The sequence below is a fragment of the Miscanthus floridulus genome, chromosome 13 (genome assembly GCF_019320115.1).
Source record: "Miscanthus floridulus cultivar M001 chromosome 13, ASM1932011v1, whole genome shotgun sequence".
Lineage (NCBI taxonomy): Eukaryota > Viridiplantae > Streptophyta > Magnoliopsida > Poales > Poaceae > Miscanthus > Miscanthus floridulus.
In genome coordinates, this window is record NC_089592.1 from 80,798,969 (window position 1) to 80,813,925 (window position 14,957).

General features: G+C 40.9%; 1 pseudogene; it reads right to left on the minus strand.

Annotated features, from left to right (window-relative positions):
* Nucleotides 1–906: 906 nt before the first annotated feature.
* On the minus strand, nt 907–9,843 carry LOC136499207 (ABC transporter C family member 10-like; annotated as a pseudogene).
* Between the last annotated feature and the right edge of the window lie 5,114 nt (nt 9,844–14,957).

A 14,957-nucleotide genomic window follows, 5' to 3' on the forward strand; every position in this document is an offset into this window, starting at 1 on the left:
CGGGGAGCATCCAGGAGAGGCTTGCCGGAAGGCACGTCAGAGACCCACTTACGCGTGGGGAAGGCCCAAGGCTATCCACGGAGTTACCCCGCCGGGAGCTTGGCCCTTGCAAGGGGCTCCAACGAGGACTAGGGAAAGCTTGCGCGCTTCTCGATACCTCGATAAAAATACCGGAGTCGTCGACGGGAGTTTACATATCTCTACCTTACTCTTTAGCTTCCGCATTTACATTACAATCTTGATATGTGCTTTACTTTCATAGCTTAGTAATAGGCTAGTTGATAGGTTTGGAACCTATGTTGCATAACTTCTTTTACGGTAGAGATAGCAACACACCTAGCAAAACCGTAGTGACACATTTAGATAGTTTATCTTTTGCCTAGGTTTTGACTAGATAAAATTAGAGGTCTTAGTTAGAGTTTTAAGTTGCCTAATTGACTTTCCTCCTAGACATCACGGTCCCTTTCATTATCAAACTTTCTTGTTCTAGCAAAATGTAAGGTAAAATCTTCTCTTTTAGGACCCTTTGGAATGCAAGGGAAAATTTCCATTTTCCTGTGCTTTTTCTGTGAAAATGAATGAATTTCTGAGAAATTTCCATACAGTTGATGCGTTCCTAAGGGCCCCTCAGATTCTGCGGCGCAAAAGACTTGTACAGCTGCTCGAGGTGCGGTATAACGATGACGAATGCAATCAAAACAGATACTAACAGTTTTTTCATTGAAATAAATATTTACATAGGAGTGCTATTGTACAACAGAACTGCAGTAAAATGCGACTTCGTAGTACCGCGAAACACCTCATTCACTTCCATCCTTAATATGTTTACGCCATATAACCAAAAAAAAAAAAGGAAATAAACAGTGAGATCTTACTCAACCAACTGTGCCTATTAATAAATCTGTGAGTTACATAAGCCACAAGGACGTATTCTAAAAAAAAAAGTGGTGTAAAAATATAAGCCAGAAGAAACTATAATCATCACATGCAGTGAAAACAGAGTTACCACCAAATTGGTTGCCTCCTGTCACCGATGGATATACATTAAACATGAACAAGAGGTGCTGAAAAAGACATTATTTCCCACAAACATCATATATACTTCAGTAGTAGGAATGTACAATGTAGGTATACACCACAAAATTTGAATGGAATAGCCTAAGCATCTTTATGAACATGCAATATCACGGTTGCAACTCCACCTATGTTGTCTCAACTTAGTACGTCCCAAGCACCGGTAAAGGAAGAGAATTGTGATAGACGTGGCAAGCCAACATTAAATCTAACAATTCTAATAGAGATGAAACCTGAAAATACAAGAAGAGATCGAGTTCGGAACGATGATATACGTAATAGATTAAGGATAGAATCAATTGAAGAAAAATTTATCCAACACCGGTTGAGATGGTTTGGACACATCCAACGGAGACCTCCAGAAGCACCGGTGCGTGATGAAATCCTAAGCCAGGATAGTAACGTGAAGAGAGATAAAGAAAGACCAAAATTGACTTGGATAGAGGCAATAAAATAAGACTTGAAAGGATAGAATATACCTAAAGACTTAGCCTTAGATAGGAGTACTTGAAAAACAGTTATTCACATGCTTAGACCTTGATGGCTTCTTGTGGGTTTTAACTCTAGCCTACCCAACTTGTTTATGAAAAGACTTTGTAGTTGCTGCAGTATCACGGTTGCAAACTTGATGCGCATACCTCCCATTTATCCTTTTATTAGCTCACTATGCGAGCAAAGAAATGTTGAAGATGTCCTCTATCTTTTTTTTTTCGAGGAACAGGTTTCCTTCTGTTCAGCGCCTGAAGGGCAGCAATGACCCAAAACAGAAGCTATCAGAAAGTTGCTCAAAAGGTAAGGTGAAAACTTGATAACATGCACTTCCTGACAATGCCTGACGCCTTTTCTTCAGACTTCAGATAAAAGAGTTCTTCGGATGTGCGAGCACAAGTTTTTGTATCTCCTTTCAAGAGACTGCAGCGAGTGGAACATGTAAACTGTCATAATTTCTCCTAAATATTTCCATTCGATGTGTATGACCAGTACTCTTTGACGAGGTCACGGAAGAGAGATCCTTCGGTTTCCATGAGCTTCGTAGGCTTGTCATACTCCACTACTTTCCCTGGAAGTTAGTTGAACCCATTAGCATGGATCTTCACATGTAAATGCTGAAATACTATCTTGAGACAGACTTTCACAATCTAAATAGTTTAATTCTGATTTATTTTTAAAGCAGGCATGCAAAGATCACTACTATAATCCCTAGGTTTTGCAGATCTTGTCGTGTTGATTCATAGCCAATAACTTTGGATACGGCTGTATCTATAGCAAGTTCATGAAGAAAACATACCGTCACTCATTGCAAGTACCATACTGGAGTCCATAACAGTGGGTATACGGTGTGCGACAGTGATCACAGTGCAATCTCTAAATTCTGTCCTGATTGTTTTCTGAAGGATAGCATCAGTAGCATTGTCTATAGATGCCGTGGCCTCATCGAGAACTAAGATACGACATCTTCTTAGAAGTGCACGTCCCAAACAGAAGAGCTGCCTTTGACCCATGCTCCAGTTCGAACCATCCTCCACAACTATACAGCAACGTCTCAGTCAGGACAGAGAATAAGACAAACTCATATGTCATGCTATCTAAGAATATTATATTCATTGTGTGTCTGCGAATGGAAAACACATATTTTTTATGGAAGTCAAATAAACGATTTATCTTTTCAAAGAGAAGTTACTTATTTTACTTGAACCTCATTTACAAGGGTAACTGATTTTACTTTTCTATCTCCACTTAATGAAAGACTGCCAAGACACAGTCATGATTTTTTTAAAGAGTTTTTTTCCCAAAAACAAGTAGGGCAGATTTTGCACATGCAATATAGAGGGAAAAAACAGGAGGGAGTAAATAGAAAACTAGAGTTATAGCGGTAGACCCTAGAGTCTAAAGGTTTTAGATTGAACAGAACTAAAACCGAATACATGATATGCGACTTTGACGGAGTTGTACAGGAGGAGGGAGATGCAAGTTTGGAAGGTCAAGTAGTGCCTAAGAAGGATACCTTTCGGTATCTGGGATCGATGCTACAGAGAGATGGAGATATTGATGCGGACGTTAGCCATAGAATCAAAGCAGGGTGGATCAAGTGGCGACAAGCTTCTGGCATTCTCTGTGACAAGAGGGTACCACAAAAGATAAAAGGTAAGTTATATAGAACGACGATTAGACCAGCTATGTTGTATGGAGCAGAATGTTGGTCTACAAAGATTCGACATGTTCAACAACTGAGTGTTGCAAAAATGCGTATGTTCCGATGGATTTGTGGTCACACAAGAATAGACCGAGTTCGGAACGATGATACACGTGATCACCTAGAGGTAACACCAATTGAAGAAAAGCTTGTCCAACATCGGTTGAGGTGGTTTGGCCATGTCCAAAGGAGACCTCCAGAGACACCAGTGCATTGTGGAGTCCTAAACCAAGCTAATAATAAGGGGAGAGGTAGAGGAAGACCGAAATTGACATGGGGGAGGCAATAAAAAGAGATTTGAAAGCTTACCTAGATATCTATGTTTGAATAGGAGTACTTGGAAAACAGCTATTGAAGTGCCTGAACCGTGACTTGGGGCTCTTGGTGGGTTTCAACTCTAGCCTACCCCAACTTACTTGGGAATGAAAGGCTATGTTGTTGTTGTTGTTGTTGTAGTGCACATCATAAATAGTACTCCATAGCATGTATTGTCACCCCTAGTCTGAATTCTGGATATTTTGGCAAATTTAGTGTCACGACATTTTTTTGGTTTGACAATGATCCATCCAGAATTCCTTAATTTGCTATGAGTTCCGGAAAACAAAGTATAAATAGCAAGGAATCCTACCAAGTGAGTCCAACCCCTGTTCCTTCTCCTGGACAGCTTCAAGAAGCTGACATTTGTCAAGAACCTGCATAAGAATAGAAAGTAATCACTTTAAGTGATTGCTTTGAAGTTTGAGCTGGTATATACGTCATTCAAACGAGAGATAATTGTCCCGCAGGTTGGCGAGAAAAAGGAGAGAGAGCTTGTTACCAATATTCTCATGATTCAGTTTACTCATCAGGTCATTCAAAATATGTTCTGAAATTTCTAAAATTATTGGGCACTATATTAAACTTATTGTGCCGAATCTTCCCAGTAAGAGGAAGGGGCCTCAGTATTTCAACTTAACAACAGGTTCGTTCAAAGTAACATTCTTTTCCTGGTAAACTAATACAATGGGGCTAGAAACATCATGAATATTCGTGCATATTATAAGACAATCGTACCTCCCATATTTGTTGATCCGAAAATTGCCCAAGAGGATCTAGATTATATCTTATGGTTCCCTGAAAGAGTGTCGGATCTTGCGGAATGATACCCAAACGTGAACGCAGGTCATGTAAGCCAATTGTAGTGATATCTACAGAGTCTATAATTATTTTCCCTCCAGTTGGCTCAACAAGACGAAACAATGCACCAATTAAAGTTGTCTTTCCACTTCCTGTCCGGCCAACTATACCGATCTTATCTCCACCTTCGAAAGTGCATGTGATTCCATGTAGTACAAGAGGAGCATCTTGCCTGTATCTGATCTGTTGAGTGAAAATCATTCATGTTAATTTCTAGAACCTAGAATACAAAAAGGTTTCGTTGTAAGGCATACATGTAAATGTTTATATAGATTTACCTTCAAATCTCTAAGATCCACCCTACCAACTTGTGGCCAGTTTGGTGATGGTCGATTTTCTTCAATAATCTCTGCTGCTTCACTTGGTATGTCCATGTACTGGTTCACCCTTTCCACAGAGATTATTTGATTTGATAGCTGGCACTGGTTTTGGATAGAGAAAACAAATGAATTATTTAGGGATAGACCATAAGACAATGCCATTCCTATAAAGCCTGCACATGCACAAAATGGAGTGATTAGTGTTTCTGATGACAATACTGAAATATTCATAACATGAACAATACCAAATGCATGTAGTTTTGGTTTTAAATAGTCATGAATTAATCTTGGTGTTTCCATTCCGACTCCTTGGGCTCAAAGTTCAGCAGTTCTTATACAAAATCATGTGATTAAGAAACATTATGCATTATTCACCAAATATCCTGCCTAGCATTCTTGCAACAAATATAATTTTACTTGTGATTCATCATTATCAGGTATACATAGAAAGACCTTAACATTTCATGGCTTTACTTCAGGAAGCTATGAAGACAAAGTAAAATTTTCCCTGCAGTACATTGCATAATTTATTGCGCATCAAATGCAAGATGTGAACTTGTCACAGAACTTACTGGGCTCTTTTTTCAGAAAAAAAAAACTTTACCCAATGTTTTTGCATAGATGTGGTGAACTAGTGATACATGCAAATTGCAACTTCTATAATGCTCACCAGAGCTAAAAGTTCCTGTAGGAAGAAGAGCCATAATAAAGGCAGAAAAAGAAAGAACTTGCAGCACTCATTGTCTCCAGACGTTGAATCAGCCATTCAGTTGCTGCAAAATTATAGAAATATGAACCAGCATTCTTGTCAATAAGTTCCAAATTTTTCTCAAAGAAACGATCTTCTTCCTCAAAAGCCCTTATTGTTATAGCCCCTGCAACTGACTCGCCCAAGTGATTAGCCAGAGCTGATTTGGTAGTGCCATTGATCCTCATCAATTCCTTAGCTGAGGCTAAATAGTACCTCTGCATGACCAAGCATATTAGATTTCAGTCAGTCGTAATTAAGAACTTAAGACATGTTATTTCACTCCTTGGTAGAAAACAGCAGCAAAGCACATTAACTGGTATATGATATATATATAATATATAACAGCAAATTGTATCCAACCAAATTTCCCAAAATTACCTGCAACCTGAGTGCCAAAACCATCATCGGCACAATGACGAACAGAACTTGCCATGTAACAACAGCCAATACCCCCAGATTGCTATATGCGTTTAAGCTGGCACCAGCAGCAAACATCAATCCAAATGGAACATCAAGGTCAACAATACTCAAATCTGAAGATACCTGCATAAAAAAATTCCAAGTTCATCCATCAATAGGAAATATCCAAATGTAAAATAGAACTTTGGTTTTATCATATTTTATCTGTCTAGTAGTTTAAAGATTCGCTTTGATTGCTGGGAGAGTCGTTCACACTACAACTAATATGTAGGAGGTGCAAGTTGAAAACCAACCTCACTACCCAATATATCTCAGGGAGATGAACAATTTGTTAAGTATCCTTACCCGGCTAAGTACCCTTCCAAGAGGAGTAGAATCAAAAAAGGACATTGGTGCACGGAACAATGAGTTGAGTAACTGGGAAAATAAAGATCTTGATGTCTGGACCCCAAGAGCGACAAGTGCTAACGATCTAAATAGCAAGAAGAACACTGTGAAGATTCCAATTGCAATGTACACAGAAATCAACTTAAGTGTACTAACATCAGGATTCTGGATATTAGCAGCCATCCATGAATTCTGTGATATTTGGCCAGATAAGAAAATTATATGGCAAAGAACACCCAGAGAGGCATTGAAGTAGCCTTTATTCTGACGCAAGTAAAGGATATAAGGCTTGAGACCAGTATCACCCATTTCTCTTTCCTCTGTCTTGATCAGCTGATCTGCTGGTGATGGCTTCAAAGACTCTTTGTATAGGGTTCCACGAATATCAATCGATCCCTTGATCAATATTTCATTTGCTCTGTGGGGGCCGGCTCTGTTAAGATCTGAAACACCGATAGTGTCTTTATGGGCATTTACAAGGTTCTGAAATTCTTGACAATATGCCAATAAATCTTGATAAGGTGCAGAACGAATAATTTTGCCATCTGACATTAACTGACAAAAAAACAACACTTGTTTCAGATGGCATCAACAAACAAATACGGTCACTAAAATAAATATAAACATGGATATTGCTTGATCAGCGAGAAAGTCGAAACACAAAATGTCTTAGGTATGAAAAGTTAAAGAGAGATTAGGATAAAGTATGAAAACATACCAGAACAGAATCAAATACAGGCAAAAAATCGACTTGGTGGGTCACCAAAAGGACAGTCTTATCTGACAGAGCTCCCATGACATATTCCTGTCAAATAAATAAATAAATGTTTCTAAACAGCCTATGATCAATATTGCAATTTCACAATTGTTATTAGCCACTTACATTAAAAAGACTAGTTGCTGTGTGAGCATCAACAGCGCTGAAAGGGTCATCAAGAAGATAAATGTCTGCATTTTGGTATAATGCACGAGCAAGCTGAACACGCTGCTTCTGACCACCGCTAAGATTTACACCCCTCTCCCCGATTTGAGTATTGTCTCCATATGGCAACATTTCAAGGTCTTTTACTAAAGAACACCTCTCAAGTGTTTCTTGGTATCTTTGCCTGTCCATCGAAGACCCAAAGAGAATATTGTCTTGCACGGTTCCTGTTTGGATCCATGCATTTTGAGAAACATATGCTATTTTCCCACAAACTTGGATCTGAAAATTTTAATTCGGAGGAACCAATTAACATGCTTAATTTTCTTAATTTTCCAATATCATCAAACAAATTAACTATAACAACTTTGTCAAGCATAAGATATTGTTGTTGCATGTTGTATTTTGAGAAAGAAACTAGAAACCGAGGTTATGAAGTGCACATAGCAGTGTTGTACTGCTTAACTACATGGCAATTATGCACTTGCAGCTGAGTGTTAAGATTATGAAGTTACAAAAAAAATTCCGCAATAAAAAAAGCTATATAGAAGTATCATAAATGTTAAGTTAATAAAATGCATACCATGCCTTCAGTTTTAGGAACCTCTCCAAGAACTGCAGCCAAAAGTGTTGACTTTCCCGATCCGACCTCGCCACAGATTGCAACCTTCTCTCCAGCTTTGACTACCAAATTTATATTCTTCAGAGTTGGTTTTGATGGGTTCTCATCCCATGAGAAACTGCAAGAGTTCATCACTATAGGATATTCATTGCCCACACAGTATTTCTTCCTAACCTGTCCATTCAGCTCAGGCGCATCAAGAAACTTTGTTATCCTAGTGAAAGCAACTTTAGCTTGTATAACGACTCCAATTACATCTGGTATCTGCCTAATTGGATCTTGAACAAGGCGCAGAGTGGCCACAAATGTGAATACGTTGCTAGCATCAAGAGGAATTTTCAAAAGATAGCATGTTAGGAAGGTTGCAGACGAAACTAAAACAGGTGATGTCCAGAACAGGAAACTGTTGTATGATTTCCTAAGCTGGAATGCTGACAACCACTTGATTTCAGTCTCCCTTAACCCCTCAATGACCTTCTTGAAATGAGTCTCCCATGCATAAAGTTTCAAGACCTTCATGTGAATTAAGGACTCTGACATCGCCTTCAGTCTCACATCTTGTGCTTCCATAAGTTTACTCTGAAATTTGTGTTGCAACTTGGCTAGAGGAGCATTGCAGATTACAGTGAGAATGATGACAACCAGCGATGAAATCATAGCAAGACCAACTGCATTATACAGAATCCCTAGAGCAATGCAAAGTTGGACACTTGTTGTCCATGTCTGATGGAACCAGTATGGGAACTCACCAATCCGGTAGGCGTCAACAGTGACATAGTTTATGATCTCTCCAGAAGAATGCTTCAGTTTTGAAGAGCTCGATAGCTTCTGTTGTTTCTTATAGATGGCAGCCGATAGGAATGACCTCACTTGGAGTCCTAACCTCCGAGTACGGAAATACCACTGCCTCTGTGACAAAGATTCAAAGCATTTAATAACAAACATTGCTGCAGCTAGAATATAGGCTTCGTATTTAAAGGACCCTTTCCCAAGTGAAACATTGATGAATGCTTTCAAAATCACTGGACCTGAAGACAATGTAACCACTTTGAGCAATGCAAAGAAACCTGAGACCAAGATTGCACTTTTGTGACAATAAACGATAGTCCAAAAGACCGACGGATTGCCATATGCCTGCAACTGCTTCTTCCTGTTCAGATTCTCCAAAAACATCAAGTACTGGCTATATGCTCGATCTGACGGACCTAAAAGCGGCATGTCTTTGTCCTCAAGAGGCTTCTCATAACCCATCTTCATCATAGGATTTAGCCACCAAAATGTCATCACGCTGAAAATCCCGGCTTTAGCAAACGGGGTTACATGACTCTGAGAGTCAGCCATATCACCGTGAGTCTCAATGTTCAGAGGCTTATATAAAGCACTTTCAACTCCTCCATTACCATCTTCCCTGACGTGCCAAATCCCATAAACAAGGAGCAGTAGTGCACCTGGTAAGGATAGAACATCCAAACAAGCCTTCATGCCTAGTACCTTATCTGCAATCATGTAAACAACTGAGGTACAGCAAACGAATGCAGCATATGTGGTTAGCAGAACTGACCAAACCCGGTAAAATGCTGCTCCAAGGAACTGTGTTCTGATGCTGAAAGCAAAGCTGATAAGGATCAAACTGAGTCCCTGAGACAAGTTCACCAACCACCGATGTGGAAGGTAGACAGAAGCATGCTGGCTGAAGTTGGTCCCCAGCATCCACAATGCAAGGCCAAGATAAATGAGACCCAAGCAGCCATTGAACACTACAGCAGCCAACTGCAGTGGCGAAGTGAGCGCGACGAGCTGGCGCGCATATTGTCTGCTCTTTGCAATCCTGACGAGCAGCTGGATTGCAAGAACGATGACGATCAGAGCAGCGATGCCAATCGCCAGGATATGATTCGTGCAAGTGGAGGTGTTGAATATTTCCTCCCATCCACATGACGTTGAAGCTTCCTTGGAGCAAAATGGGCTCCCGCACATGCCCTGCCATCCAAGAGCCTAGCAGATAATAAATTTCAAAGAATATGCAATCCCTCATCAGAATACTTATGTTACAGAACTGACATGCATATCCAATCTTGTAGGAGTTCTCATCAACGAGCAGCACAATAACGATGCTGTGAGAGAGAGGCGAAAAAGAGGACTAACTTGTGAGGGAAGCCATGTGTCCAATGTTTACTGCACTGATGCTTGGGTCAGGTCCTCCTCAAGCCCATCTGTTAAATAAAACACAGGAATGTAGTCAGGTCAAAGAACATTTTTTTTATAGAAAAAAAATCAGATTCATGAAAAGGTTTAGGAAATTGCAGGGTAAGATTCATGATCAACGAAACTGTAATACAAGCGAACATGACAGGACCAATCCAATAACTGCATTTTTTTCTTCATGGTCCTCCACTATCCAAAGAGGGGAAAAACAAAAACAAAAACAAATGCAGCATGCATCTATCATTCTTTCCCTTGGAAAAAGAAACACGCATCCACCCGTGGAAATGGAATCATTCCCGCTAGTTAGTAAAATAAAAGATGAGAAATCTGATTCGAAGAAAAAGCCTATACCGTGACAATAAATAAAGAATGAAATCTGTTTCGAAGAAAAAGCCTATACCGCGACAGGAAATAAAGATGATGAAACGCGTGGAATAAATCGCCCCGGCGGCCCCAGATAATCCAAACTCGAACAATGCGGGAGCATCTGGCGGCTGGCGCTTGCGCAGGAGAAAACCCCAAACTTCTGGAGAGAGGGGGAGGCCGGAGGGGGAGTCAACACAAGAATCCCCAAACCCTCGTGGTCCACGCCTGCTAGGAGAAGAAGCAAACAAAAAATAGCGGCAGCAGGAACCTTTCCCAGTGGAGTTTCTCCCATGGGCCAAAGCACTACACGACTCCCAGTGAGCCATGCGCTTTTCGGCGTGTTCGGCTGTTAGGTTGCACAGTAGATGATTTCGGATTATCTAATAATATTCTGTGCCCCTCTCAATCGATCTCGAGCCGACCCAAAGTTGTTACAATCGACAGAATTAAGGATGCCAGGTATAATCGTTTGTATCGGGATCCTATCAAACTTACTACAAAATATATATTTTATTTTATATAAGGTTTGTGATACCTAGTAAAGATTTAAACCTATACTATTGATTTTAATTAATTTATTTACCTTTTAAACTTTATTGAGTGTAATTCTTGTTATTATTTGCAACTTCTCTTAAATTTTAAAAATAGAATTTTATCACGGCTGAATCATTTTAACAGAATTACTTATATCAATTATTATATAGTATATACGATCATAGCATCGAAATAAAGATACTACTCTCTCCAACTCATAATACTTGGTATTTTAACCTTTTATTACACTTTGAATTATTAGCTGTCATTCCCACCTTAAAATGCATACTCCCTCCTTCCAAATTATAATTCGTTTGACTTTTTTGACCCCAAATTTGATCGCTCGTTTTATTCAAAAAATTATGCAAATATAGTCAAATTTAAGTCCATTCTTGAAGAACTTTTGTTAATAAAGCAAGCCACAACAAAACAAGTGATATTTAACACAAATTTTTAAATAAGACGAGTGGTCAAAATTGGGGTAAAAAAAGTCAAACAAACTATAATTTGGAACATATTTAGTATTTCTCTTTTACAAATACATCTCTATCTCTCTCCTTCTGTATTACATTTTTTTACTCCTCCTTAATTCCTATGCCAAAACTAAAACGCCATCTATTATGGAACCAAGGAAGTATAAAATTTAGATATATTGTATCATCGTATCATTTCGATTTAGTACAATCATGTATAGAGATGTCAATAAGCCGTCTCCGATTCTGCGTAAGGTGTTCTTTTAATAGGGAACGGGAATGTGGTCATTTTATCCTGTCAGCACTTTTGCGAAACATTGTTGGCACCTTACTTGCTATTCATTTGTTTAAAATTATTTATACATAGTTACTCAAATTCTATACCAAAATAGTTGCTATGGTGCAAGTGCATGGCAGGGGTTTCTGGGGGATCACGATCATGCCAGCAACTTCAGTTATTTGATTCAGTTCTGTACAACTTCGTTTATTTTTGCCTTTTGATCCCCAGTATTTTATTCAGTTCCTGTCGCTTGCTTCAGAAAGAAAAACAAATCCAATCCCGGTAAAGAGAATAAGATTTGTGAACCATTGTAGCAAAGCTAAAAAACGAATAAAATAGGGAGCACGGCATGCCTTAAGGACGTCAAAACCGGAGAGATTCAAACCCCGGAGGATTTTTAGATATAAGATCGTAGAACGATGTAGCCTAAGAGATGATGAACATATAAAGAGTACAGAAATGACTCTATTAGGTGGTGTTTAAATCTGGGGCTAAAGTTTAGAGATGTCACATTGAGGTGTCACGTGTGAGTGTTCGGATAGTAATAATAAAACAAATTACAGAAATCATTATTACTCCGCGAGACGAATTTATTAAGGTTAATTAATCTGTCATTAGCATATGTTAATGTGTATTTACTGTACCACCGCTTTGTCAAAAGCTGGACTAATTAGGCTTAAAAATTCGTCTACCAAATTAGTCACAATCTGTGCAATTAGTTATTTTTTAGTCTATATTTAATACTTTATGCATATGTCAAACATCCTATGGGATACTTTAGGGGAGTATAATCACCCTTGGTGAATTAAGATGGTATAAAGACGTAAACTTTAACAAGTAAGAAAAAGAAGAAACCATGTTACCATCAGTTGCTGCTAGCTTGTTGGCGTGTTCTTGGAGCTGATCGAGTGGGGTTCTCCAGTGTGCACACAGATCGAGATGGTCAGCCGCTCCGGCCTCGGTCTATACCTTTGCCGCCGCCGCCGCCGCCGCCGCGCGTACGGGCAGCCCGGCCGGCCGGCCGTCCGGGTTAATGAATCCACGGAGCGACGACGGCCGCCGATGGACTGGGGACGACGGTGGGCTGGGACGATGTCTGAGAGAGGAGACGACGACGACGAGGAGTTGGTTTTGGGACTTCGGGAAAGGTTATGGCGTGATGCACGCACTTTGCTGGATCGATCGGGGCTTTTTAATTCCGGTTGGTGGGAGGAATGACTGGCTGCCTACAGAGTCGTGATGCTTCCAAGCTGTGAAGACTTACGGTTGATACAAATACGCTGACATCGGCAGGTGGATGGCTCTCTTTTTTTTATATATTATTATTATTACTATATGGCAGGTGGATGGCTCTGGCTGCGAGGCTACTGACTACAGAGTCGTGACGCAGTGATGCTTGCACGCTGTGGAAGAGCTGCGTTGAAACAAATACGCTGACATCGCTGTGGAAGAGCTGCGTTGAAACAAATACGCTGACATCGACACTTGTTCGGATACTATCGTGCACTATTGGATTCAGACGTTTTGCCGGATGCCGAATGCAGGTGCAGCATTCGGCAAAGAGCCTCCGGCAAAAAATTAGTCGGCAAAGATTTTTTTTGTCGGGTGCTTTTTATCAGACACCCAGCAAAGATTTTGTCGAGTGCAAACCCGGCACCCGGCAAAGAAAAGTGGTCGTTACAATGCCGGCTCCGTCATCCCTTGCTTTGCCGGGTGCCATGTCAGAGGAACCCGACAAAGATTTTTTTTAATTTTTTTTTTAAATTTCTTTGCCGGGTGCCGTGCCGGGGAGGCACCCGACAAAGATTTTTTTTATTTTTTTTTATAATTTCTTTGCCGGGTGTTGCACCGCGGGGGCACCCGGCAAAGAGTTTTTTATTTTTTTCGTAATTTCTTTGCCGGGTGCCAGATGATGGGGCACCCGGCAAAGAATTTTTTTTTGAAAAAACTTTGCCGGGTGCCCTGGCCCTGGCACTCGGCAAAGCTGTTCCCAGCTTTGCCGAGTGCCAGGGCCAGGGCACCCGGCAAAGCCTCAAAAATTAATTTTTTTTTATTTTGTTTTTTTGATTCTATAATCACAAACACAGCATATAAAAGATATATATCACATCTGAAGCATCACAAAGACAATATAGCACATATATATCACATCCATCTCATCACAAACTTAATCCCACACATATATATCACATCGTGAATACGATACCTCACATACACGACATCACAAACATAATAGGTCCAATTACCATTGAAACAAGTCGATAGTGGATCACAGTGCATCACATGTCCATCAAGCGGTGAAAAAGAGATACAAACTAAATGTGGGGAGAAAACTGAGTGCCTGGTGAAGAAAACTCAGCACCGCCTGCTTGCGCTTGAGATGGGTTATTCGAACCCGCCGACGGAGGCTGCATAAAGGATAAGAGATTCAGGCGCTTAGAGTGGGTCATCTAATGAAAGCACTAGTCGAAGCAATATGGATTCATACTCACTGGACTAGATACAACTGGCGGCGGTGCTGGAGCGAACATCGGCACAGGTACACCGTTCACTTGCCCAAAGTTCTACGGGAACATCGTAATCTCCGCCAGCTGCTTGGCATGTCTCTCCCGCTCGGCCCGCTCGGCTTGTCTTTCCCGCTCGGCCACCTCGGTCCTCGCCATCAGGTCCCGCAGCTCCTGAGCCATCCTCTCGTTATCGGCCTGCAACATTTCAATCGAATGTTTTAGTAATGTAAAGGTAACTAAGTTATGTAAAGATCAATGTACGAAGAGTTAAACTGGACTAACATGGAGTGCGTTGACCCATTGCTGTGAAGGGGACGGCCGTTGGCGTATGGCCGGGCCTCCGCTCGGGGTACTTGCTCGGATCTAGGAGAGGGAGGGAACAGAGCCGGACTCAAGGATGCCATCGCCAAGCCAGTACCGCCCATGCTTCTTGCCCTGTCCGATCCTCATGACAGTCATGCCATCAATGTCGTCGGTGCTCGGATCCCAGTCTGGCCCCTGGACCGACCTTGCCTCCGACGCGTAGGAGCTGATGCGGGTGTGGGCGCTTGGGTTGCTGTACGACTTGGGTGGGTCATCCGGGCTGAAGGTGACAGCGGAAGTTGTCTTTCCCTTACGGGCCAGTCCATACGCCATGAACGTGGACAAAGACTTGTCAGTGTCCATGAGTGTTGCCCAAAGTGCCTCGGCGATATTCTTTTCAGTGTGCATTACATCAATGTTATG